The 25,591-nt window shown below is 32.6% G+C and overlaps 1 long non-coding RNA gene across 3 annotated transcripts; it reads right to left on the bottom strand.

Moving 5' to 3' along the window:
- Nucleotides 1–14,777: 14,777 nt before the first annotated feature.
- Nucleotides 14,778–25,091, bottom strand: LOC141713340 (uncharacterized). 3 transcript variants are annotated; one of them, XR_012571943.1, is made up of 10 exons: nucleotides 24,745–25,091; nucleotides 22,881–23,316; nucleotides 22,628–22,721; nucleotides 21,980–22,041; nucleotides 21,813–21,891; nucleotides 19,998–21,667; nucleotides 19,648–19,758; nucleotides 19,196–19,271; nucleotides 16,788–16,881; nucleotides 14,778–15,168 (listed from the first exon to the last, which is right to left on the bottom strand). It is a non-coding gene; the product is annotated as an uncharacterized LOC141713340 (long non-coding RNA). The 3 variants fall into 3 exon arrangements; XR_012571941.1 differs by lacking the exons at nucleotides 14,778–15,168; nucleotides 16,788–16,881 and having other exon boundaries at nucleotides 18,892–19,271; XR_012571942.1 differs by lacking the exons at nucleotides 14,778–15,168; nucleotides 16,788–16,881; nucleotides 22,628–22,721 and having other exon boundaries at nucleotides 18,892–19,271.
- Nucleotides 25,092–25,591: the final 500 nt, after the last annotated feature.

Below are 25,591 nucleotides of genomic sequence, written 5' to 3'. Positions count from 1 at the left end.
GAGTCCACCTCAACTGTTTTGTGCTAATTTTATGCATCTTTTGAAATTCTATTTTACAGTGGCTTCTCAGTGTAAGTGAGTCACGACTGTTTATCAGAATTTATGCTATTATCAGAGTATTTCTCCAGTAATCATAGAGTGTGAAAAGTCACCAAGAAAAAATTTTGCTTTTCTAATGCATATTTACTTAATACTAGCAATGCACTTAGGTCGTCCCTTCCATATTTTTACTCTAGATCTCAAAGGAGTACCTGATTTTATCCTTTGATCTTTTTGCTTTTTCTTTTGATAAGTGAGGTTTATCAGCACTTAGTACATTCAGCAGTTTTACTAGTATTAGAACTTAACAGATGAGTAGCATTATTCTAATTTGTGACTTAGTAATAAGATATACAAAGTAAACTCAACTAAGCTCAATTATCAGAATTTGCTAGTGTCATAAGATTTCCACTGAAATAATTACTTCTTACATGGAATCATTTGTTTATTGAAGACTACTAGGTCAGTATCTAGCACAGTTATCCTCATAGGATTGAATAATTACTTAAACAGACATATCGCTTATCAGAGTTGAGAAATATATATCAGACAACAGTCAGTACTTAAAAACATTTATCAATTAAGCACAAAATACACAATGAGATTAATTCTGTAAATACTGAGCATAAAGTCTGATAACACAGAACAAGACTAAGCAGATTTAGAGAAAGAACCTGAAACCATTCCAAGTTCATTTACCAATCTTGTAAAAGTAGCTTCACACAGTGGTTTTGTGAAGATATCTGCTAGTTGTTGATCTGTGGGAATAAAATGCAATTCCACTGTACCTTCATCCACATGTTCCCTAATGAAGTGGTACCTGATGCTGATGTGCTTTGTCATAGAGTGTTGAACTGGATTACCTGTCATAGCAATAGCACTTTGATTATCACAGTAAATAGGGATTTTGAAATATGTTAACCCATAATCCAGTAACTGATTCTTCATCCAAAGAATCTGTGCACAACAGCTTCCTGCAGCAATATACTCTGCTTCTGCAGTTGATGTGGAAATTGACTTTTGTTTCTTGCTGAACCAAGAAACCAATCTGCCTCCAAGAAATTGGCAGCTTCCACTTGTGCTTTTCCTGTCAATTTTGCAGCCTGCAAAATCTGCATCTGAGTAACCTATTAGTTTAAAGTCTGATTCTCTAGGATACCACAATCCCAGATCAGCTGTTCCTTTAAGATATTTAAAGATTCTGTTTACAGCTGTTAAGTGAGGTTCTCTTAGATCTGCTTGAAATCTTGCACAAAGACAGGTAGCATACATGATATCAGGTCTACTAGCAGTTAGATAGAGTAGAGAGCCAATCATACCTCTGTAGTCAGTAATATCTACTGATTTACCAGTATACTTATCCAGTTTTGTTGCAGTGGCCATGGGAGTGGATGCACTTGAACAATCTTGCATTCCAAATTTCTTCAGCAAGTTTCTGGTGTACTTAGATTGACAAATGAAAGTGCCTTCTTCATTCTGCTTGACTTGAAGGCCCAGAAAGTAGCTAAGTTCCCCCATCATACTCATCTGATATCTTGACTGCATCAGTTTGGCAAACTTCTTGCAAAGTCTGTCATTTGTAGATCCAAAGATTATATCATCAATATATATCTAGAAAAGTGTTTTATCTATTGTTCCTCTGTTGAATCCACTTTCCAGAAGAAACTGAGCTAAAGTTCCATACCATGCTCTAGGAGCTTGCTTAAGCCTATAAAGTGCTTTATCAAGCCTGTAGACATAATCTGGATGTTTGGTATCTACAAAGCCTGGAGGTTGTTCAACATATACCTCCTCCTCCAATTCTCCATTGAGAAAAGCACTTTTCACATCCATTTGAAAGACAGTAAACTTTTTGTGAGCAGCATAAGCCAAAAATATCCTTATGGCTTCTAACCTAGCAATTGGTGCAAATGTTTCATCATAATCAATTCCTTCCTGTTGAGAATATCCTTTTGCAACCAGTCTTGCCTTATTCCTTGTAATTATGCCATCACTGTTAGTTTTATTTCTGAATACCCATTTTATACCAACAACAGATCTATTCTTTGGTCTTGGCACTAGGGTCCAGACTTTGTTTCTTTCAAATTCATTTGACTCTTCCTGCATTGCTTACACCCAATCAGCATCTTGAAGAGCTTCTTTAACTTTCTTTGGCTCAGTCTGAGAGAGAAAAGAATTGTAGAGGCATTCATTTGAAGTACCTGTTCTAGTTCTGACACCTGCATCAGGATTTCCAATTATCAAATCAGGTGTATGTGATTTTGTCCACTTCCTTGCAGATGGAAGGTTGTCTCTAGAACTGGATGCTCCCCCATGATCCATGCTATCTTCATTTTCATTTTCTGATGCTCCCCCAGAAACTATGCTCTCTGAGTTGGATTCTTCAGTATTTAGATTTTCAGCACTATCAGAACTTGGCTTATCAGAACTTGACGAATCAGAACTTGAAGAGCCAGATGCATGTTCTGATGTTTCTTGAGATGAGGTAGGATCTTGAGTATGCTCCCCCTGCATAGGTGCATCTTCCTTTGATGTAGTTACCACAGTTTCAATAACATCAGAGTTCAATCCATCAGAGTTTACAGTATCAGGACTTAGACTGTCAGGATTTTCAGTATCAGAATTTGAGTCTTCATTTTCAAATCTCAGCTGATCATGGTCAATAAAATCTTCAAGACCAATAATTTTCTTGTCATCAAAAGAGACATTGATAGATTCCATGACCACTTTTGTTCTCAAATTATAGACTCTAAAGGCTTTTATGGAAAGTGTATATCCAACAAAGATTCCTTCATCAGCTTTTAGATCAAACTTTGATAGCTGTTCAGGATGAGTCTTGAGAACAAAACACTTGCATCCAAATACATGAAAATATTTCAGATTTGGCTTCTTTTTCTTCACCATCTCATATGGTGTTTTTCCATGCTTATTAATGAGTGTTGTATTTTGAGTAAAATAAGCAGTCTGCACAGCTTCAGCCCAGAAATAGGTCGGAAGCTTCGCTTCTTCAAGCATTGTACGTGCAGCTTCAATGAGAGTCATATTCTTTCTTTCAACAACTCCATTCTGCTGTGGAGTTCCAGGAGCAGAAAATTCTTGCTTTATTCCATGGTTTTTGCAGAACTCTTCCATTATCAAATTCTTGAACTCAGTGCCATTGTCACTCCTTAAAATTTTCACAGAATATTTGACCATTTTATCCAGCTATTTGACATGATCAATCAAGATAGATGCAGTTTCACTTTTTATGTGCAAGAAATACACCCATGTGTATCTGGTGAACTCATCCACTATGACCAACGCATACTTCTTCTTTGCAATAGACATGACATTTACTGGACTAAATAGATCAACATGTAGTAGATGATAAGGCTCAAGAATTGATGATTCAGTCTTGCTCTTGAATGAAGATTTTCTTTGTTTGGCCTTCTGACAGGAATCATAAAGACCATCAAGAGCAAATACTGACTTTGGCAGTCCTCTCACAAGATTTTTCTTGACCAGTTCATTTATATTATTGAAATTTAAATGAGAGAGTTTCTTATGCCAATTCCAGCTTTCTTCAATTGATGCTCTACTCATCAGACAGATTGCAGAACCATCAGTACTTGTTGAAAGCTTAGCTTCATAAATGTTACCACGCCTGTATCCTTTCAAAACAACTTTGCCTTTAGATTTACTCACAATTTCACAGTGTTCTTCAAAGAAATCAACATGATAACCTCTGTCACAGATTTGACTTATACTCAGTAGGTTGTGTTTAAGTCCTGAGACCAGAGCTACTTCTTTAATTATGACATTTCCAAGATTGATATTGCCATATCCCAATGTTTTTCCAATGTTGCCATCTCCATAAGAAACACTTGGGCCAGCTTTCTCCACAAAGTCTGATAGCAGGGCCTTATTTCCAGTCATATGTCCTGAACATTCACTGTCCAGAACTAGAATATTTTTCCTGTTGCCCTGCAATCACAAAGACCACTAATTATTAGTTTTAAGGACCCAGACTTGCTTGGATCCTTTGGCCTTATTAAGTTTGTTAACATTTGCAGCGGATTTAGCATCAGAGTTTATGTTAACATTTTTCTTATCAGAACTTACACTATCAGACTTTGAATCAGAATTTACACTAGAAGGAAACAATGGAAACTTTCTTCAAAGAAGGTTTTATTTTATAATAATCATAGTACAAGCTATGATATTCCTTACAAGTATAAATGGAATGCCATAAACTACCACAATGAAAACAAGGATTTTATGGTTTGTATCTAACAGACTGACTCTTAACTCCTGATTTTGAAGGTAAGGAGTTAATATTCTTATCCTTCCTGCAAAAAGAAGCCAGATGGTTAGAACTTCCACAGTTATAACATGTTTTCCTAGAAGCATCAGGAACAGGTTTATAATTATTGCTTTTATTCACACCTTCCTTTCCATTCCTATTTTTTCTAGGTGATTTTATTTTGTTTGCATTCTTAACATCTTTCAACTTATACTTAAGCTGCTTCTTTGTCATTAAGCCTATGTTCACTTCAGCTGTTTTTTCCTGTTTTAGTTTGTCAGAAGTTAATTGCTTTGTAACTTCTGATTTCTCATTTTCAGACTTTACAGTTACAAACTTAACAGGTTTTAACTTTGGCTTTTGCTTATCAACATGCTTAATTTCTTCAGTTCCTTTATCATTCTTATCTTCTCCATAACCTAAGCCCTCTTTCCAGTTTCCACTACTTAGCAAATTTTGAGTTGTTTTGCCAGAGTTAGTCCAAGTCCTGATAATCTCTCTTTCCTTTTCTAACTCAGTTTTTAGAGATTCATTCATTTTTAGCACTTCATCCCTAACATAAAAAGCATCATCTCTATCCTTCTGAGTTTGATGGAATATGACTAACTCTTTTTCTAAGAAATCATTTCTTTTCTTAAATGCAAGATTTTCAGAAGTTAATCTTTCACATGTAAAAGTTTGATCTCTATAACTAACAAACATGGTTTTAAGATATCTTCTCAACTCATTAATATCATCAGTATGAAAAGCATAAGTAGTCTGAGGTACCTTTGTTTCAGCAGCTTCAGAACTGCTCTCAGCACTTTCTTTATCAGCATTTGCCATCAATGCATAGTTTTCCTCACTTTCAGAGTCTGAGGTGTCTGTCCAGCTTTTCTGCTTTATGATAAGAGTCTTGCCTTTGTCACCCTTTACCTTCTTGCAATCAGGAGATATGTGGCCTTTCTCACCACAGTTATAGCATTTAACATTGGTGTAATCTCCTCTGTCAGACTTTCCTCCTCTGCCTTTAGATCTTCTGAAATTCTTCTTATCAGAACTTATGCCTTTCCTGAAAAACTTCTTTCCCTTCCTGAACTTCCAGTATGCAATATTTGTGATTCCTTTGACCATAAGAGCACACAGCTTCATCATCTCCTCATCAGCATCAGTCTCAGGCAAGCTTTCAGAATCTGAGTCATCATCACTCAGTATCAGACTTTATGAAAAGAGCTTTACCCTTGTCTTTCTTTGAGGAAGCTGCTTTGGGGGATTCTTCTTCAGCCTTAAGAGCAACTGTCCTTGACTTTCCTCCTTTTCTTTTGCTTCTTTGTTCCATCTCAAGCTCATGAGTCTTGAGCATTCCATAGATTTCGTCAAGAGTTATTTCATCAAGATTGTAGTTGTCTCTTATTGTCGTTGCCTTCAAATCTCAGCATTCAGGAAGAGCTAACAGGAACTTAAGTTTTGAATCTTCAAGATCATACTCTTTATCAACCAATGACAAATCATTTAAAAGTTTGACAAATCTATCATATAAATCATTCAATGACTCATTAATCTTTGAGTCAAAGTGTTCATACTCTTGAGTGAGTATTGTCTTCCTGTTCTTCTTAATTGTCTCTGTTCCCTGACACCTTGTTTCCAGAGCATCCCATATCTCCTGAGCAGTCTTGCAGTTGATTACCCTGTTTGACATTACATTATCAATGGCACTATGCAGTAAGTGTCGTACCTTAGCATCCTTAGCAATTGATGCTATATCTTCAGCAGTATAATCACTCTTCTCCTTTGGTACGGTCTTTGCTGCTTCACCTGCAACTGCAACAGCGAGCTTGGTTGGTTTGTGAGGGCCTTCCTTGATTCTATCAAGGTATTCTGGATCTGTTGCTTCCAGGAACATGGTCATCCTTACCTTCCATATGGGATATTCAGATGGTCTCAGTATGGGAACTCTGATGATCTCATACCGACTCTGAATTTGTGTCTTTGGTGGTTCCTCAGTTTTGGTAGGCTTAGTTGGAGTTTCTGTGTCCGACATGATTGTGTTTGGATCTTTAACTGTATGTGTGTTAACAGATAGGCTCTGATACCACTTGTTAGGGTCACACACACACACACACTGTAGAGGGGGTGAATACAGTGTATAGTACACTCAAATCGAAATTTAAGAACTTAAGTAACAGAAAACAAACTTTATTGAAACAATAAACTCTGTTACAGTATGGAACTGTTACCTCTCAGTGATGAACAATATCACGAGAGCTGCTAGGGTTACAATGAATAATCTTCTCGAATTATGATAACACTTATAGTGTAAACCCTATGTCTGTGTTTATATACTACACAGTTACAAGATAATCGCTAATTGATATGGAATATAATTCTGCTTCCTAAAATATATCAATCAGATATCTTTTCTTCCAAGTATTCTATTCTTCACGGAATTCCTTCTTCATGCATATCTCTTCTTATGTTTATCTTGATCTTCTTTCCTTTAATCAGCTACTGTCCTTATCTGATCGTCCTTCAGCACTTAAGTTCTGATATCTATCTTCTGATGATTATCTCCTGATAACATAAGTACTGATATCCTTAAGTCCTGACTTCCAGTATAAGTACTGATCAACAGTTAAGTACTGATTTATCCTGTTCAAGTAAGATCTGAAAGCTAAACATAAAACATATTAGCCATGACATTATCAAATATATCTAACAGTCCAGAATTGATCCAGCAGACGAAGGAGAAAATAGAACTCATTCGGAAATGATTAATAGCAGCTCAAGATCGTCAACGTAAATATGCTGATCCTACCAGAAAAGATATGGAATTTGAAATTGGAGAAGCAGTGTTATTGGAGGTTTCTCCTTGGAAGGGTTTATCAAGATTTGGAAAGAAAAGAAAGCTGAGTCCACGTTATGTTGGTCCTTTTGAGATTTTGAAGCGTGTGGGAAAGGTTGCTTACGAATTAGCGTTACCACCTCACATGCAGCATATTCACAACGTGTTCCACGTGTCAATATTGAAGCGTTATTTGCCTGATTCGAACCATATGATAGAATACGAGCCAATCGAGATTCAGCCAGATTTATCTTTTGTAGAGCAACCAGTGCAGATTTTAGATAAGAAAGAAAGAGTACTTAGGAATAAGTCTGTATCTTTAGTGCGAGTCTTGTGGAGGAATCCCAAGGTTGAAGAGTCGACTTGGGAGTTGGAAAGCGAAATGCAATCCAAGTATCCTCAATTGTTTTCCTAGGCTGATTCTGAGGACAGAATCCTGTTAAGGGGGGAAGGATGTAATATCCGGGAAAATTATGTGAATATTATATGTTAAATAAATAAATATTGTGTGTTTTATAAATTTAAAGTAATTGTTGCTATGATATGAGATGTTATAACTGTTATGTGTGTTTCTGTGCGGGCCAGAAAAAAATTTTCGATTGATTAAAAATATGTTTAAATTGCAATTATATGAACTTATCTGCAAACGAGACGCGTAATTATTAGTGTCTTTATTAAGATACCTGTTTTATTTGATTTTATGTGCGTTTGAATGTATTTTACGTGTTTTCGGGATTTTCTGGTAATTTAGGGATCGTTTCCGTTTTTCAAAAATCAACGAACCGGGACCCCACCGGGACGACAAACCCCACAAAATCAGTGTTTTTATTTTTATAAAAATTTCGTATTTCAAATACCCTTTATTTTTGTATTTTTGAATTATTCGCAATTTTTGGAGAATTTTGACATTAATTTTGTATTTTATCATTTTTAAAATTATTCCACCGTAATTATTATTATTGGGGCCCTAATTATTATACTTAAAGGATAAAAACACCCTTAAATAATTTTGGGGGATATAATTTGTTATAAGTATAAATAGCAGATTTATTGTATTTTATTTATTTTTATTTCAGAAATTATTAATAATAAAACCAAAAATCAGGAAAATGGAAATTGGGGATTTAGGGTTCTAGGGTTCGTTCTTGAGCAATTCGATCGATTGATCCCTCTGGAGGAATCGGTTTGCAGCGATTTTGAGCCCAAATCAAAGCCAGAACCAAGGCTATTGTTTTGATACCAATATCACGAACTAAGGTTCGATATCTTGTTTGTTCTACGTTCGTCGGAATCGACGGATTCAGAGCTTCTGTTGTTAAGCGTTTATATGATTGTTTAAATGATTATATGTTGTAGTAGAGTTTGTAAGGATAATTTTGATGCAAGATTTGTTGGGTTTTGTTAAAGATTCATTAAAAACCGAATTTGGTTTATACTAAGTATTTTAATTCGAAATTTTGGATTATATGGATGATTTCTATTTGTTGTGATTGCTGGAATGGATTGTTCATGATTAGGGCTTTAAAACTATGTATTGCCCGTCGATTTTGAGTAAGAATCGGCCGAGATCGGATTCTCGCCGGAAAACCGCGAAGAACACCGTTGTTCTTCGTTTCTGGGTTGTTTGTTTTGCCGAAAATGGTGTTCAGGTGGGAGGTTGATGTCGTTGCTGTGTTTTCTGGACTTTAGAATTGATATGGAGTGAATTGGGGCCAAAAACGGGGGGGGGGGGGGTTCGGTGTGGTTTCGGGACGGGTTGGTGCTGCCGGAAACTGCCAGAATCCGGCACCGGTTTCTGGGTTTTCCAGATTCCGGTGGCCGTGTTCTTCACAATCCGGCCACCCACCACCCTCCTGTGCCGCCTGTTGATTCAGTAGAAGAGAAGACAGAAATACAAAACCTGTTTTTGTATTTTTGTTTCCCTTTTTCTTTTTCTTTCAAAATTCATTTTATTTTTCTAAAATTCATTTCTTTTAATTTCAAAATTATTCATTTATTATTTGTAAATTTTAAAAATCATTTAATTATTTATTTTAAATACTAAAAATTATTTTCTTTTATTATTTTCATAAATCTAATTTTACTTAATTATTTATAATTTATTTTGGTTAATTATTTATGAATTCAATTAATTGATTAAAAATCATTTAATTAGTTAATTTTATTTATAAATAGTTAAATAAATGTAAATTATTTATAGTTAATTCAAATAATTCCTAAAAATTATTTTTAGGTTTTAAAAATTATATTTTGGTATTCAAAAATCAATTAATATTATTATTAATTGATTTAAATCTATTTATTTCTTATTTTATTCATAATAATTAAACCGTTCGTCCGTTTAATACGAAACGAACGTGTACAGACTCAGAAAAATATTGCGCTTCTAATAAAAATACTTTTGAGACCAAATTTCTTTTGTATTGCAATGTCATTTGATTTGTGTATCAGTTTGAGTCGGTATTTTATCGGTAAATGCTAATATTGATCTGAATTTCATTTTAAACGCCCTAGGACCTATCTTTTAATGATCTGACTTACGTGTTACATGAAATACGTAATTACGTGTTATACAAATGCCATGATTATGTGTTACATGATATGTGTGCTATTTGTTTATAGTTTAAAATGCCATGCTTAGTTATAAACGGTCGGGTATATGTCAAGACGTATAGTTACGTCGATTGAGTTTGGTTTTGTCAATTAAGATAGTCCTTTTGTTTATAGAATCGAGTAGCAAGGAGCACAGTCAAGTGTTAGATGGAGATAGTAGCGAGCAGTTATAAGCGGAGTTATAGTAAGAAGTTGTCGAGCATACCAGGCAAGTAACCCTAACTTCACTTATCGTTCAAGTGATGTTCATTTCGAACTACATTATGCAAGTATTCTTCCATATTCTAAATTCAGAATAGCTTATCGTTTTACATATTCAGATATAAGAACTATTTATAAATACTTTGATAGCATATTGAATAACAATATTCCTGTATTTATTGACATTCTCGTATTCTAGCAATCATTCTGCTAGAAACCAATCTTTTGATTCGATAGACAGTGAATAACTATACTATCCAGATATACTCTATACAGTGAAACTTTGAATTGAGATTAGCGAATAACTAATTATTCAAGTTATTTCGCCATCAATTGTTGAGATAACTCCGGACCATGTGACATGGGGAGTTGAATAGATAAGGATGTCATTGATCTGACTCCTTTAATCAAAATTGTTTTGTGAATTGATTCTTGGTTAGCACAAGAGACCGAGGCACCGGTCCAGCATGAGTTATTATACGAAAGTGTAATATCTTGCTAGGAGAATATATGCCTTCTTCATGGATATCCAATAGGTACGGTATGGCTGCGGGATATCGATACCTATATTTACGGTATGGCTGCGGGATACCGGTGTTGTTTCATGACTGATCATCAGGAACGACATAGTGCATAATTGTGTTTTATTAAATTGTCGCTTAAACTTTAAAGTTTATATCATCTTCTGATTTTTATTCAGATATTGTTATTGTTGTTCACTTACAAACTCTATATTACTTGCTGGGCATCTTTTCGCTCATACTTGTTTATTAATCTAATCTTTCAGCTAAACCGGAGCAGGCTTGAGTTCCAGGTTTGATTAAAGGTCAAGCGCTTGTAAATAGTTTGGTGTGTTTTCCAGGGAGATAGTTTGGGACGCTTGAATAAGTCTAGAGGTTTGTAATAAAATTTGAATAATTTGTAAAACTAATTAGACTTTTGGTTGTAATAACAGTTGGTTTGTATTAGTTCATGTTCCATACTATAATCTGTGATCGATCCAGTTGCATGCTAGGGGTCATATTTATTATATTATTCCGCTGTGATTATTTTATTATAGTTTATTGGCTAATGACCCCCAAATCTAGACCCCGGGTTTGGAGAGGTGTCACAGTTTGTGTATCAACAACAGACTCCAATACCAAATATTAAGCCTTAAATTAACTGTAAAGTGGGTGAATACAGATAAACAATCAAATCGAATTAAAGAACTCAACAGAATGAGCAATTTTTATATTAATGAATAAAAACTTGTTACAATACTCTCTTCCTTGAGAACGGTTAGGTTATATGTATGATATATTAATGCTCGAATAAATGTTGTTGACAAAAAAATGTTAAATAAATATTTAATTAAAATACCATTTTTTTATAGTTATTCTCACGTCACGAGAACTAAAATACTAATTAGATATATTTAAATAATATTATACTATTTAATTGATCAGACTTAACATGTTAATTTAAGAAACAACTATTTTCCAAATTTTAATTATGTAATCAATCGGGTAAATCAATTATTTTTAGAACTATGAAATAAAGTGTTATTTTTATGGCATATCACATATATTGTTGTTGTACTTTGTGCCCTGCAATATTTTGAAATGATGTATGTGCGAATTAAACTCATGTACAATGTTCTGTTGCGAGTGATGTCCGCGAAATGTTCTGTTGCGAGTGATGTCCGCGTTCAAGCAATCGGTCACTCTTGTATACTTATTATATTATACGAAATATTAAAATTTTGGTAGTCGATCGGTCGGTATTTGCTTAAAATTATTTAATTATTTTTCTTTAATTGTTCAAATTCTAATTTATTGGGTCATTCAATTCTAATTTCAATTGATATTGAAGTCAACTTCCTATATTACCTTACCAATTTCAATTCTATTTTCTATCGAAGTCTATATCACTGCAATTTATATTTAAATTCAACTTTTTCTACCAATTTAAATTTTAATTCATATTGAATTCTATATCATTCTAATTTTTTACTTGGGCTAAATTAAATTTAAACAAACTAAGCATAATTTTTAAAATTTGGTTGATATATAATGTAACTCGGGTTAAGATAAAATAATAATACTATTAATCCTCCTAAAAAAATTATACCAATGAACTTGGATATTCAGGATAAAAAAATACATTATACAATTGATTCAGATTAACACAAAACTAAAATAAAAATACAATTCGACTAACAAAAACAACATATATACTAATTATTCAGTATAAAACAAAATTATCTTATTGATCCAAAATTTAAAAATATAAAATTAAACTAAAAGTAATTAATTTGATTTGATCGGTGTATTGGGTATGAGGCTAAAATAAAATAATCTAAATCATATCATTATATTTTATGAACATATACATTTACTTATATAATTATCATGAAATTATATTATTTAAATTTTTAAATGAACAAAATTAAAAATTAAATTCAAATATTTTTTTAAAAAATTATATAATATTAAAAAAAATACGTGCACTCCGTATATCGCACGGATTTTAAATTAGTTATACTAATTTGTAGGTTAAAAATATAAAATCCTAGTAAAAATATCCGCCGCTTAAATAGGTGGAAGTGTGGAGGGCAAGGGTGATGATGGTGTTCAACTCAACACTGACAGTCAACGGAATGAAGGAGCGTGTGTCTTACTTCATACAAAATCTCTCACCCCCTCCAGTCCACAATGATAAAGTGTGTCTTAAAAGTTAGGCTTCTGCGTCTGCAACAACTCCGCTTAATAAATCCAAAAATCTATCCTCATCTCAAATCATTTTCAATAATTTAATTACCAATTTAATTCAAATCCAACTACCATTAGAAAATAGGTTGGATAAACAATGGGATTAACATCTACTCTAAGCATGCGGCCCCAATTTTGTAAAGTTACGGAAACAACACGTAAGCCAAACCACGGAACTCAATTACATACAAATAAATACATTAGCTGTAGCCTGTAGGGGACTAGAGGGACAAATTTATGAAATACCGTAAAAGAAACGAAATAATATTGGAAAGTGGGTGGCCATTTATACTGAGAATAAATAATACACATTTAATTAACCTAGTGGTTAGGGTGCGGGGCGCGATACTTTGGACTACATTACCAACTTTCAACTTCCCATCCTCTCACAGTTTTACTCTCTGCTCGTGACATGCTTGGGGCAGGGGTGTTCACGTGGACGGGTTATAATAATTTAGCAACCCAACTCAATTAATTCGGATTTTCAAAATTTGAACCCAATTTAAACCGTTTAAATTTGTAATCCAAACCAATATAAAAAATTAATATAAAAAATTATAATAAACATAAGGTTTCAAAGTTTAAAACACTTGAAAATAGTTCAAAATAATATAACAATCCTCCATATTGAATAGTCTTAAGTATCTAATTTTCGATATCAAAAGTACTAATAATATTGCTTACGCTTTAATTATTGAAATGAATCATAAATGCAAAAAATATAATACTAATTAAATATCTATTGTTGTTACAAAATTAACTATAAACACAGAGGTTATAAGTTACATTTAAAGTTAGAGATATATGGATCTATGTAATTTTGGATTAACTTATTAGCATGTACATATATATTTTAATCGGGTTGGGTTGGATTGGTTTAAAATTATCGAAAACCATATCCAACTCAATTAAATCGGGTTGACATTTTTTCAACCCAACTATACATCGGGTTGAAAAAAATCGGTTTGGTTCGGCCGAAATAGGGTCGGTTCGGTTTGGATTGGTCGGGTTGGTCAAATCGTGTACACCCCTAGCTTGGGGTGTGTATTTGGTTCGATTAATCGAAGATCCAATCAAATAACCGAAATAATTTTGGTTTTATTTAATCAAAATATGTAATTTAGTTCGATTTTCGGTAGTACTTTTTATACAATTCAGTTATTAACTGCGACTAACCACATAATTAAAAAATAATCAAAAAAATATAATAATAAATATTACTAATATATATTTATACATTTAATATATATTATATTTATAATCACATCGCAGAAATTTTTAATACTGAATGTATATGCAGGATTGCAGGTTATGTATTTCATAAATTTTAAGCTCATGCTACTATTATGATAAATTAAAAATTAATTGGTGTAAATAATTATTAACAGGTAATTTTTATCCTGGAATGTTTATTAGGTAAGTTTAGAGGAGATCAAAAGGTACTCCTCATTTCTTCTTTAATAGCCATCCTGATGTATTGTATATAATTTTTTTTATTTTATAATATTGGCTAAAAAGATTATATTTATTTTTGCATTTTTTTATACTTTAAATAAATATCAATTTTTAAAATTAGTTTTCGGTTGTTAACCGAAAAAATTATATTGGTTTGGTTTATAACCGAATTAAATCAGTTCGATTTTCGGTAGGCATAGTTTTTTTTTTCATCGTAGGAAACCCGTAGACCTCCACCCTTCGGGTGCGCACTGGCTAAACCTCACGGGCTCACGCAATAGCCTGCAAATCACGTGAATCAAGGTAAAAGACATTTAAGCGATAGACTCTTTTTCAGGAGAAATAATCATAAATTCTTCTCCCGTATAATTAAAAAGAACGAAAAGTTTGGGGCTTTCAATCAGTGATACTCGATGAAAACCCCTAAGTGATAACAAGAGTGTATTAATGTCAAACAAAAGCCCAATATATTAACAAATTGTGTATTTTTCGTGTTTATGTACTTTTTATTGTGTTTTGAATAATTATAAATTAAAAAGAAAACATATAAAAAAATTTTAATTTCTTAATTTTGCAAAATCGAAGATTGCGTTGTAACTTAAAATTCCAATTACGATTTGGCATATTATTACTCTAGCCATATTAGTCACACTCATTCTCAAAAAAGAAAAAGAAAAAATAGAGACACACCGCACGAGTACATAAAAAATATGAAATCCTTGGCAAGATTCGCAGAAAACGCAACCAACTCTATCAATCATCCCTGAAATGAGTCCCCACAGCACACGCATTTTCCATAAAAAACTTCCATTACATTTTACTTCCAGATGCTGCTGCTGGGTGCTCTTGACAAGTCCCTTTCTGTCCTCTTGTTTTCATCTATCTGCTCCAGTTGTTGGTAGCCGATTCGGGTACGAGGCTAGAAGAATTTTTATTCAAATTTTGCGGAATTCACGCAAAGAAACCAGGCCTGGAATCTGGACCGTCCTTTTTTATTTGCTTTGCTAAGTCACGTTATAGTATACTATTAGTAGTTTTCATTAGGGATAGACTTGTACGTAAATATATTGTTAATTTAATTGAAAATTTAAAGCAAAAGTTTGGCTTTTACCAAGGATTCTAGACACGCTATCCATCTCAAAGGCCTCTCCCTCTCACTAATCTATCCATCATTTTCTATCAGCAACACTCCCTACATTACGCATGTCTGGTTTTCTAGTTTTTTGGTTTCAGAACCGAGTAATACAACGTTTTTGGTCTTTATAAATTTACTACTCCCTCTCTTTTTATTTATATGTTAACTTTTATGCACACACTTCTAAGTGTTTTGACCGCATAGTTAGAATAATAATTTTTATTTTTATTTTTGTTTTTTTAAAAAATAAATAAAACTTTAATTTACAAAAAAAATATTATTTTATGTATGCGGTCAAAAAACTTAGAATTGTGTGCAAGAAAGTCAAACGACATAAAAAACGGAGGGAGTACTATATAATCTGATCGCACAGTCGTTTCTATAATTATATATTAAAATAATATGTTATTTGTAGGATTCGATTTTATATCATTTGAATAATAATATTTAATATTAAATCTAACGATTCTTATCAATTTAATCCGATGACTCTAAATTGAGTGATCAAGGACCAACAATCAAACTTTTAATATTTCGTCTTTAATAAAATAATATAAATATCTGGGATACAAACACTAATTTCTAATTTTGTAAGAGAGGTTTCATTATAGGGTTGGCCGAACTTAAAATGAAGTGCCGTTTGGTAAATCTTAAAGTAAGTAACTTATGACTTAAAATGATTAAGTGCGAAATAAGTGATAAGTTGATAAATACTTACAAGTTCTATAAGTGTTTGGATAAATTAACTTATAAGACAGAAGTTTTTTTACTTAAATGAATTAAAACAAATAATTATTAAATACAATTATCTTATTTCATGAATCTTAAATTAGAAAATATTTAAATATTTATATTTTAAAATCAAAACTTTAGAAAAAAGTGAAAAAATGAAAATAAGTTGAAAAAAAGTACGTCACAGCCAACTTTCAACTTATCAGCTTATAAGTTGTAAATTCAACTTATAAGTTGGGTCGACAAACACTCGTCGATAAGCTGTTACGGGCTTATAAGCCATAAGTGACTTATAAGTATATTGCCAAACAGGCCCGAAATCGTACCAAGCAGATGTGATAATTCAGATTTCAAACTAAGAGCCAGTTTCATTGACTCAAAAGAAAATTGTTTATGACTTAAAGTGTGAATGAAAATTTAAGTCATAATTTTAAATTAGTATTTGTTAGGATAGTTTTATTATTTTATAAATTTATGTATTGATACAAATATATAAATGAAAATAATTTTTGTAAGCTGTACGTCCGATTATAATATAACTTTTGTCAAATAATACAACTTTGCGGATCCATAACTTATAAATGACTCGTTGCACATAATCGAACAAACGACCAGAACTGCAATCTGTAATCATTGTACCAATATTATAAAAACTTACTGATCTACAACCCGTATACTAAAATGTGAAACCAACACAAAAAATAACTATCGCAAGACAAAAGAATTAAATTCAAAGTATAGGTATGGAAAACTTACGAATCAGACCCTTAGTATCCCAATACTAATTTGGAGATCCATAACTTATAAATGACTCGTTGCACATAATCGAACAAACGACCAGAACTGCAATCTGTAATCATTGTACCAATATTATAAAAACTTACGGATCTACAACCCGTATACTAAAATGTGAAACCAACACAAAAAATAACTATCGCAAGACAAAAGAATTAAATTCAAAGTATAGGTATGGAAAACTTACGAATCAGACCCTTAGTATCAAAATACTAATTTGGAGAGAAAAAACTCAAAATCTCACGGTCCCACAAAACTGTCACTTTTTATCATTAAAAAACATAACATTTTTTTGCGTTTATCCTCCAAAAATACACATGCAAGTTTCTGTTGTGTTTATTGGGATAAGATATGTTGTGTTTAAGCTCAAAACATAACATTTAGACGCGTTTCTAAATTTTAAGAATGGGGGCCATTATTCAAAACCCACCAACCAACCCGGTACTAAACTCTCACAAGAATATTTAACAGATAACAAATCAAATTTGAAAGAAAATAATAAAATCGGGATTTATCATCAACCAAGGGCTAATAACGGCCCCTAAACTGAAAATTTAAGTTTAGGTTTTGAGGGCGGCCAGGAGAGATTCTATCATTTATGCTATATTGTTCACTGATTACATATTCTCACAGAAACAACAAAAGACAAATGGCTTACTAACAATTGTCAAATCTAAACAAAGAAAGATTTTATCAAAAAACCTTTTTAAGTGACAACCTAATAAAAAAACACATGCATGTCTGTACAAATTATAAAAAACAAGAGTAAAAGTATTAAAAAAAACAGATTATTTTTGTTATCTTCTTTGATCACAAAGGGTTAGATTTTTTTTAATCTAATATTAAATTAATGAAAATTATTAATTTTAACATTAAAAGTTATTCTAAACAAAAATTTAAAATCCATATCCCCCAAATCAACATTTTAAAATTAACATTTATAATATTAATTTTTAAGATATAACAAATAAAAAAGAGAAGTATAGGGCCAAAATTTCATCAAGTGCGTCATTTTTATCATTAAATGTTATAAATTATAATTTTAATAATATGTTGCCAGTAGGATTCGATCTTATATCACTTGAATAATAATTTTTAAAATTATATCTAACGGTCGTCATCAATTTGATCTGACGGCTCTAGATTAAGTAACTAAGGACCAACAACCAAATTTTTAATGTTTCGTTTTTAATATAATAGTATAGATAGATTTTATTATATCATATTTTACTAGAAATCATCTACCCATAAGATTATAAATTCAATCTACTTATTATTTACATTAATATTTGACTTTGATAATAATATCATAGCCGAATAGTTGATCCATCAAATTCAGATATCTATCACGAGTGATCATTGGTTCTATACTTCTATACAATGGACTAGAGTAAAATTATATACTGTAATATTGAAATATGAACAAGTTATGTCCTATCCACTATCAAATATTGACTTTAGCCAGATTTGCCTTAATTTGCTCTTGACATTCTTAACTAACTGCATCATCGCGATATGTACAAAATAAAAACTACATCATTACGTTTCATAATTATACACATTTCACATGTTATTATCCCACATAGTGCATACCTAAAACCTTAATGTCAGGATTGATGCTTACCTAATTTTGGCGATGTATAACTTTTTCTACCAATATTATGTTCCCCAAATATTTTTCCCAAATTTTCCCCAAATGAGATGGCATGACACATGTTAAATTTTAATTTGAAGCTCATATTTACAAATACTTGATCCCATATTATTATTAAAGAAAGTTACCTTTTATACATGACACATCATTATTTAGGGAAAGTTTTGGGAAAAAAACTTGGGGTTCCTAACATTTCTCACTTTTTTTATGTTAATATACAAGTAGTACTTTTGTAATCACAGATCTTACCAAATAGATTATGTCATTAAAAAACATTATGTACTCCTCTCTTAATATCGCTGGCCCCTGCCTTATGTGATAATAATATCCATTTTCATGAACCTTGCAGGTAGCTTACTAGAGAGTACTGAGTTTTCAGTGTTCACAATCCCACTGCACACTTACCACAAGTTATAGGGCAAAGACACAAATGTTAGCTAAAATAGATAGAAAAAAAATAGTTTGATGACTTAGAATTTATGTTGGATGAATCATGAATTTTCTACATTTAAATTTTTCACTAGCCTATGAAATAGGAAACAAATCAGGTCAATAAAAGCCACCTTGTCTATTTCTTGACTTGGCTAAAAATGATTAATGATATGGAAAAGAGGTAAGAGCTACCAAACATTAAGGGAGCAAAGAACAATATAACTATTCACACTTCTGTATTGTCAAGACTCGGGCACATACCAACAAAAACCTACTTGAATACCTTCTATACAAGGAGAGCTGGATCAAAAACAGCAGGCAGCATATTTCAAATGAATGCGATTCTTCCACCCCATCGACTGTTTCGGTCATAGGCATTATTAGGCAGTGTTAAATTTGTCGACTAATTCATACATACTACTGTAAAAGCACATTGGAGATAGTTTTAATACTAATAAAAAAATCGCAGGCGGCAATTCAAAAGATATAAATTCGCAACTAGGTCTTTTTGTTTGATTCACAAAGAACTGAAGACAATTACACTTTTAATCATACATATGGATGTGCCTATTCGAAATTTGTATCTCTTTTCTAGTGAATGGATTATATGTATGATATCTATTCTCAGAGAATTAAACTAGCAAACAGTCTGCACCTAATTTCCAGATATTTCTCTAATTGACACATTACTGTTATAAAGGAAAAACCAAGCTGCGAAATTCTTGCATATCGTACCTTGAGCAGTTGGTGAACATGGCCAGATAAGTAACCAAATTCTTGCATATCGTACCTTGAGCAGTTGGTGAACATGGCCAGATAACTAACCAACAGCGTGTCATTGTAATCCTACAAAGATGAATTTGAAGATAAATCACGGAGATTACTTAATATGTTATGTGGCTTTCTCCAGCAATGAAAACTTAATATAGCATCAAATGCTGCCCCACAACCACAAAATTAATGATCAATTTTACTTTTTATTTTTAGAATGTCAGTAGCTATTGCTACCAACTGGAGCAAAGATATCAAGTTAGACAAACAAGTACTTGATCCAATTCAACACGGCAGAGTTTAGAATCACTCACCATCAAGAAATCGTCTTGAAATTTCACAGATTCAACCGTTGGCAATCTCCTTAGAAGACTAGAAACTTGTCTCAGCAAGGAATTCTCACAAGGCATGTCACATGCATCGGAAGAATGAATATCAATACTCTTTTTATGTTCATTTGGTTTTCAGTATGTAACCATTCGCATGCCAATTTTTTTTTGCTATTGGAACCAGTAGGATCATGAATAAGCAGTGGTTCAAAAGATCGTTGTTGACTATCTAAACACTTGTATTATTGTATATCTTGTAGACGCAACTATACTAATTCTTTTCAGCAATTTTAGACTTACTTTAATTAATTTATTCTATCAAGTTACACAACATCTTTTATACGATGATAAACAACTATATTATCATCGAAAATAAGCTTTACAAATTTGAAAAGTTTGTTGTAATCATATTTCTGTAAACAATCAAGATACACTTTAGTTCTTAATAAAAGTGCAAAAGAAACTTTAATAGTTCCAAACCACGAAGGATAATATGTGGCATGATAATAACATGCATAATTTAAAAATGGACAAATTACCCAGTGATAAAATTAAAGTTATTAAAAATAAGTAATGACTGTCAGTGTAGAGAAAACCCAAAATAAGATTGCAATACAAGAATTGTGATTAGTGTTCTGTAAATTGGCCCATTTATTTGTTCGGCACACACCAATGTGATTATGCTGAAATAGGGTCAATATCGTTTTTTAGAAGATTAGTCTAATTGGTCAATATCAGTCTAATCTGTTAAATTAGTGAAAATTGATGGGATGAAAATTTTAATTTTGAAAAGAAAACTTATATAAAAAATTGACAATCCCTATTATAGAAAGTGTAAACCGGCAAACTTTCAATCTTTCTCAAAAAAAAAAAAGATCCACAAATTCAAAAGTTACATCTCTCAATAATCTTTAGTTTTAAGTATGCCTTCAAATATAGTTGTATATACATAATATGTATAACGACTATTATGTATATATGTACAGAGAATGATTAAATACATTAAATACATATGAATCAGCTATTATTTAATATAATGTTGAATTGCTTCCATTAGTGGTTCTATTAATTATCTATTTACCGATTAATCACTACAAGCTGCCTTCAGTCCAATTCCTGACTTTTAGCAAACAAACTGTCAAGTGATTTCAAATTATAGAAGGCATTGGCTTCAAGCTAGGAAGCATGGGTGCGGCTCTTAGGTGGTGCACTGTGCACAGGGTGTGGCAGTGCATGGATATGGGAACTCGACACCTGTAATCTGTACTGCACATCCTCACTCATGCTTCTTAGGCTTCAAGTTATTTGTTGATGCACAAGATAATTTGTAACAAGCATTGTCAAAGCATAATACAAGCATAATCCCACGTACAATTCAACTACAAAATGGACCCAAAACTAAAATTTATAAAAAGGCATACCGTCATCTCACATAGTCCATATTGTTAGTTATTTTAATAAAACGTATAAGATGAGTTATTCTATACCTTGTTATCTCGTCAATAAGCAGTCTGATCTAAGGTTTTCAATAATAAATTGTTTCAATGTTAATGAAGTGATACCTTTCTCCATAGCCAGAAGATAGTGGTGCAGAACTCTGATTCGGCGATTCAGCATCTTGATGGCCCTGTGTGTGCCGGTAAGATGGGCAGCCACTATACAATCCAGACAGGCAGACACTAGTCAGACTTTTACAGTTCCTTTGCTTAATAGATAAGAAGATACTGACCTGGAACATGTAACCTATACACGACCGTCTTATTCTTAGACATTCCACAATAATAAGTAGGGAAGGCTTACACTGAGTAGCGGCTGAACCACCATGCGATGGTTTAAGATGTGCAACATGGTCAACCGAAATACGTTCTGCTTCTACTGTCTAGAAATCGAGAGACAAAAATATATTCAGCATCCTTGTCTCGGATACTTGTTTTTTTAACATGACATGTAGAAACAATAATTCAAACCTCTATACTATAGCTTCAACGAACAAAGATAAGCTGCAGGATTGCGTCTATGATATGGAACTCTGTGTTATCGCAGGAAGTTCATAAAACCAAGATATTTACATCAGTAAAAAAAAGATAAAGAAATAGAAGGATCTAATTTCGAGATATTAAAAATGAAATAGAAACAAGACAAGTAGCTGGATCAAATTAACTACAACCCATGAAAATCAGATGATAGGCGCAATATGTCCTATATGTTACAATCTTGGCAAAAAATTAATGCTGTAACATATATAAAATCGCTTTATAAAAGGTGTTCATATCAGACTGACTGTTTCATAAATTTCTCTAAAGCTATTCTGTAGATGAAAGCTAGGGGAAGGGAAGGGGATAGAAAAATAGCTTCAATCCTATATACTACTGAGACTTAGATGAAAATATACTCGTTTAACAGGGATGCTGAAATAACAAAATCAGACATATTCATAATACTGACCCTCATATTAACTTAACGAAGCAGATAATTAAATAAACATTATTAAACTTCACTTAATTCACTCGATCCTAGCATTGCAAATCATTTGACACAAAGATACTTTTGGCAAATCCAAACATCCCTGCTTCCTAGGATCCCAATGACACAAGTATTACACAAGGGTTGCATACCACTTTCAAATATAGTTATAGGAAGATCCTTTTGTGCATGGTTGATTGAAGGACTCAACAGCACAAATACTGGGCACTCATTAATATCCATCAACTGTAGAAAAAGGCGTACCTTTATTAGCATTCTAATACTATAGTACAAATGTAATTATCAGCAGTTACAATATTCTACAGTGCTTTCATCATTAAGAGCATCTCCAATGGTTGACAAAAAAAAACCGTAAAGCCTATTACTAAAACGGGATGCCGTTACCTTTCTCCGGCTGCAGGAACACCGGGACCTAGCAGCAGACAGGCGGGGCGTGCCTAAATTCAGACCGGACCGGACTCTTCTTTGTTTGAGCTGCTCCCGCGCACGCAGACCGGAAGATCTCACTTGTCCAGTCCAGGACCAGTACGTAGAGATCTTCGTGGGACCGCGGAGGGTCAATCTGAACAAAAGACACGACTCCGAGTTCTATTACCTTATAATAAAGTTCTGTCCAAAGCGGTATTCGTCCAATTCTGGTGTTTTGCTTGTTCACTTATATTACACCTACTACTTCGCTGCTGTATGCTAAGAGGGAAAATAGCGCAATTCTTAGGGTTTTCTGGAGACAACGGGAGTAGATCCATTTCTGGTTGGTCCGCCCCCGCTGCTTATCGCACTTCGCCCACCCGCTTCTCTTTTCCTCCACTCTTGGATTACGCTGTCAAGAAGAATAATGTTAATGATCCCGCTCTATTATTCTCAGAGATCACTGGGTCTCCCATAACCCAGGATGCCTCCGCGAGTGCTTAACAAAAAATTTCGTTTATTAACGTTATTAACAATGAAAAATCATGATATTTTTTTCTTTTTTTTAAAATAAACGTATCTAATTGATCAGAATGCAAGAAACATCACACAACCTTTTATTACTATTACCCGTTTTGGAAATAAGAAGTTTTTTTCATATCCTTATGAATCGGATAATACTATGTTATTTCCTATACTTGTATTGGTTCTATTTACGTTGTTCGTTGGAACCCTAGGAATTCCTTTCAACCAAGAAGGAGTGTATTTGGACATATTATCAAAATCCCAACTTTGACACATGGTCAAAAATATTGTTTTTTATGTTTTCTTTCTTCCACCTCAATTTTGGCACTCTTTTGTTATAAAACACTTTTGTCACCCCTAGATGCCAACTTCACTAACTTTAAAAATGTAAAATATAAACATAATAGAGATATAATAGTTTACTCTTATTGGCACCACAAATGAAGTTGTAATAATAATTTATTAACCATTTGGACCACAAATGAAGTTCACACTCTACTTTATACTCTACTTTATAGATGCCAACTTTTGGCACCCAAGTTGGCAACCCATGCCACCTCACTTCACTTGGCACCCAAATATCATCCCAACAACTCCAATGGAGTGCTAAGAGCATCTCCAATAGAGGTTGTCAAGAGTTTGCCAAATCTTATGTGGCATCACGACTGGAGATGTATGGTTGCCAAGAGGTTGGCAACTTCCCCGTTAAAATATATATACAAGTGCAAAAAGTGGATATCAATAATACTTTTTTTAGTTTATGTTATAATTTAATTTAGGGATCACAATATCACATGGGCAACTTTTGGAGGTTGCTAATTATTGTTCAAAATGTTATCAAGATGATATAAAATTGAGTAAAAATAAAATACTGATATATAAGATGATTTGGCAAGGTTGACAAGTATTATGGCAACTCCTTAATGAAGATGCTCTTGTTGGTGTCAAGCCGTCATGACACGTGACATTGACACGCACCCACCATTGCATAAATGTGAAGCACAAAGCACAATGCACAACAAGATCATGAGAATGCAATATATAAATTTTTAATTTGAATAAAAAAACACGAAGCAGGGCAATGAACTACACGAAGTAGCCAAAACACACTAATTGAATGAATTAATCAGATATCCAAATGAATTATCGTGTGACAAACTTAAAGATTTATGAATCCGGCATTCCTGCCAGTGGAATACCATCCGAGTACATGGAAATTAGGAAAAACCTTCTTATCTGCTCCACACATAACCAAACAACACAGTGAAACCAAATTATACATCAAACTTATCACATTTAGAGAGAGAGGACTAACAAAGGTCTTGTTTGTTGAGAAGGAAGGCACGATCGAGAGAATGAGTAGAATCAACGAAAAGAACCTCAAAACTGTTAAAGATTTCAATGGTTCGGGCTCTCTGAACGCCGATGACACAACCGAAAACCCTAGGAGCGGAAAAAGAAGTGGTAGACTGAGATTTGACACGAGTGTAGTGATCACATATGAGATATTTTGAGCATCACCAATGGGTGGAGCTGGAATGTAAGATTGCTGCTTCACGATGACGCCATTGTTTACGATGATGTAAAATTCAAAATGTACCGGATTGAATTTGGTATGCTTATCGATTTTCAAGGTCATCTTATCTTTCTCCGCTCATTAAGGTTATGTATTATTGGATGTACATGTGTATAACATTAATATTATAATTATTATTTCTAGATGTGTTGAGTAATTATTTTATCTAAATAAATATATAAATACAAAAATATAATATAATTATAAATATATATTAAAATTTCTATCTTAAATATGTAATTGTAATATTTTAAAATTATTTCAGTCGTTATATAATAGTATTTTTTTTATGATACATGTTCAATTTTAAATTTCAATACAAATGAATTTATATTTTGATTGAAAAGTACTTTTCTTAAGAATTGGATAATAACAATTAATAATAGATGAATACAAATATAAATTAAGGTATTTATGATAGATATAAGTGAAAATGTAAAACTAGTATTGCGGGACATATCAAGTATTATTAATATGATTACAGAAAATTAGCAATTTGAGAATAATAATAATATATTAACTTTTTTATGTTATCATCTGTTTCTATAAATATTTTTATGTTATACTATAACTTTTGCTATAAATA

This window comes from Apium graveolens, chromosome 3 (genome assembly GCF_009905375.1).
Source record: "Apium graveolens cultivar Ventura chromosome 3, ASM990537v1, whole genome shotgun sequence".
Taxonomy (NCBI): Eukaryota; Viridiplantae; Streptophyta; class Magnoliopsida; order Apiales; family Apiaceae; genus Apium; species Apium graveolens.
The sequence above is the reverse complement of the archived record's forward strand: the minus strand, read 5'-3'. Positions and strand labels throughout refer to the sequence as shown.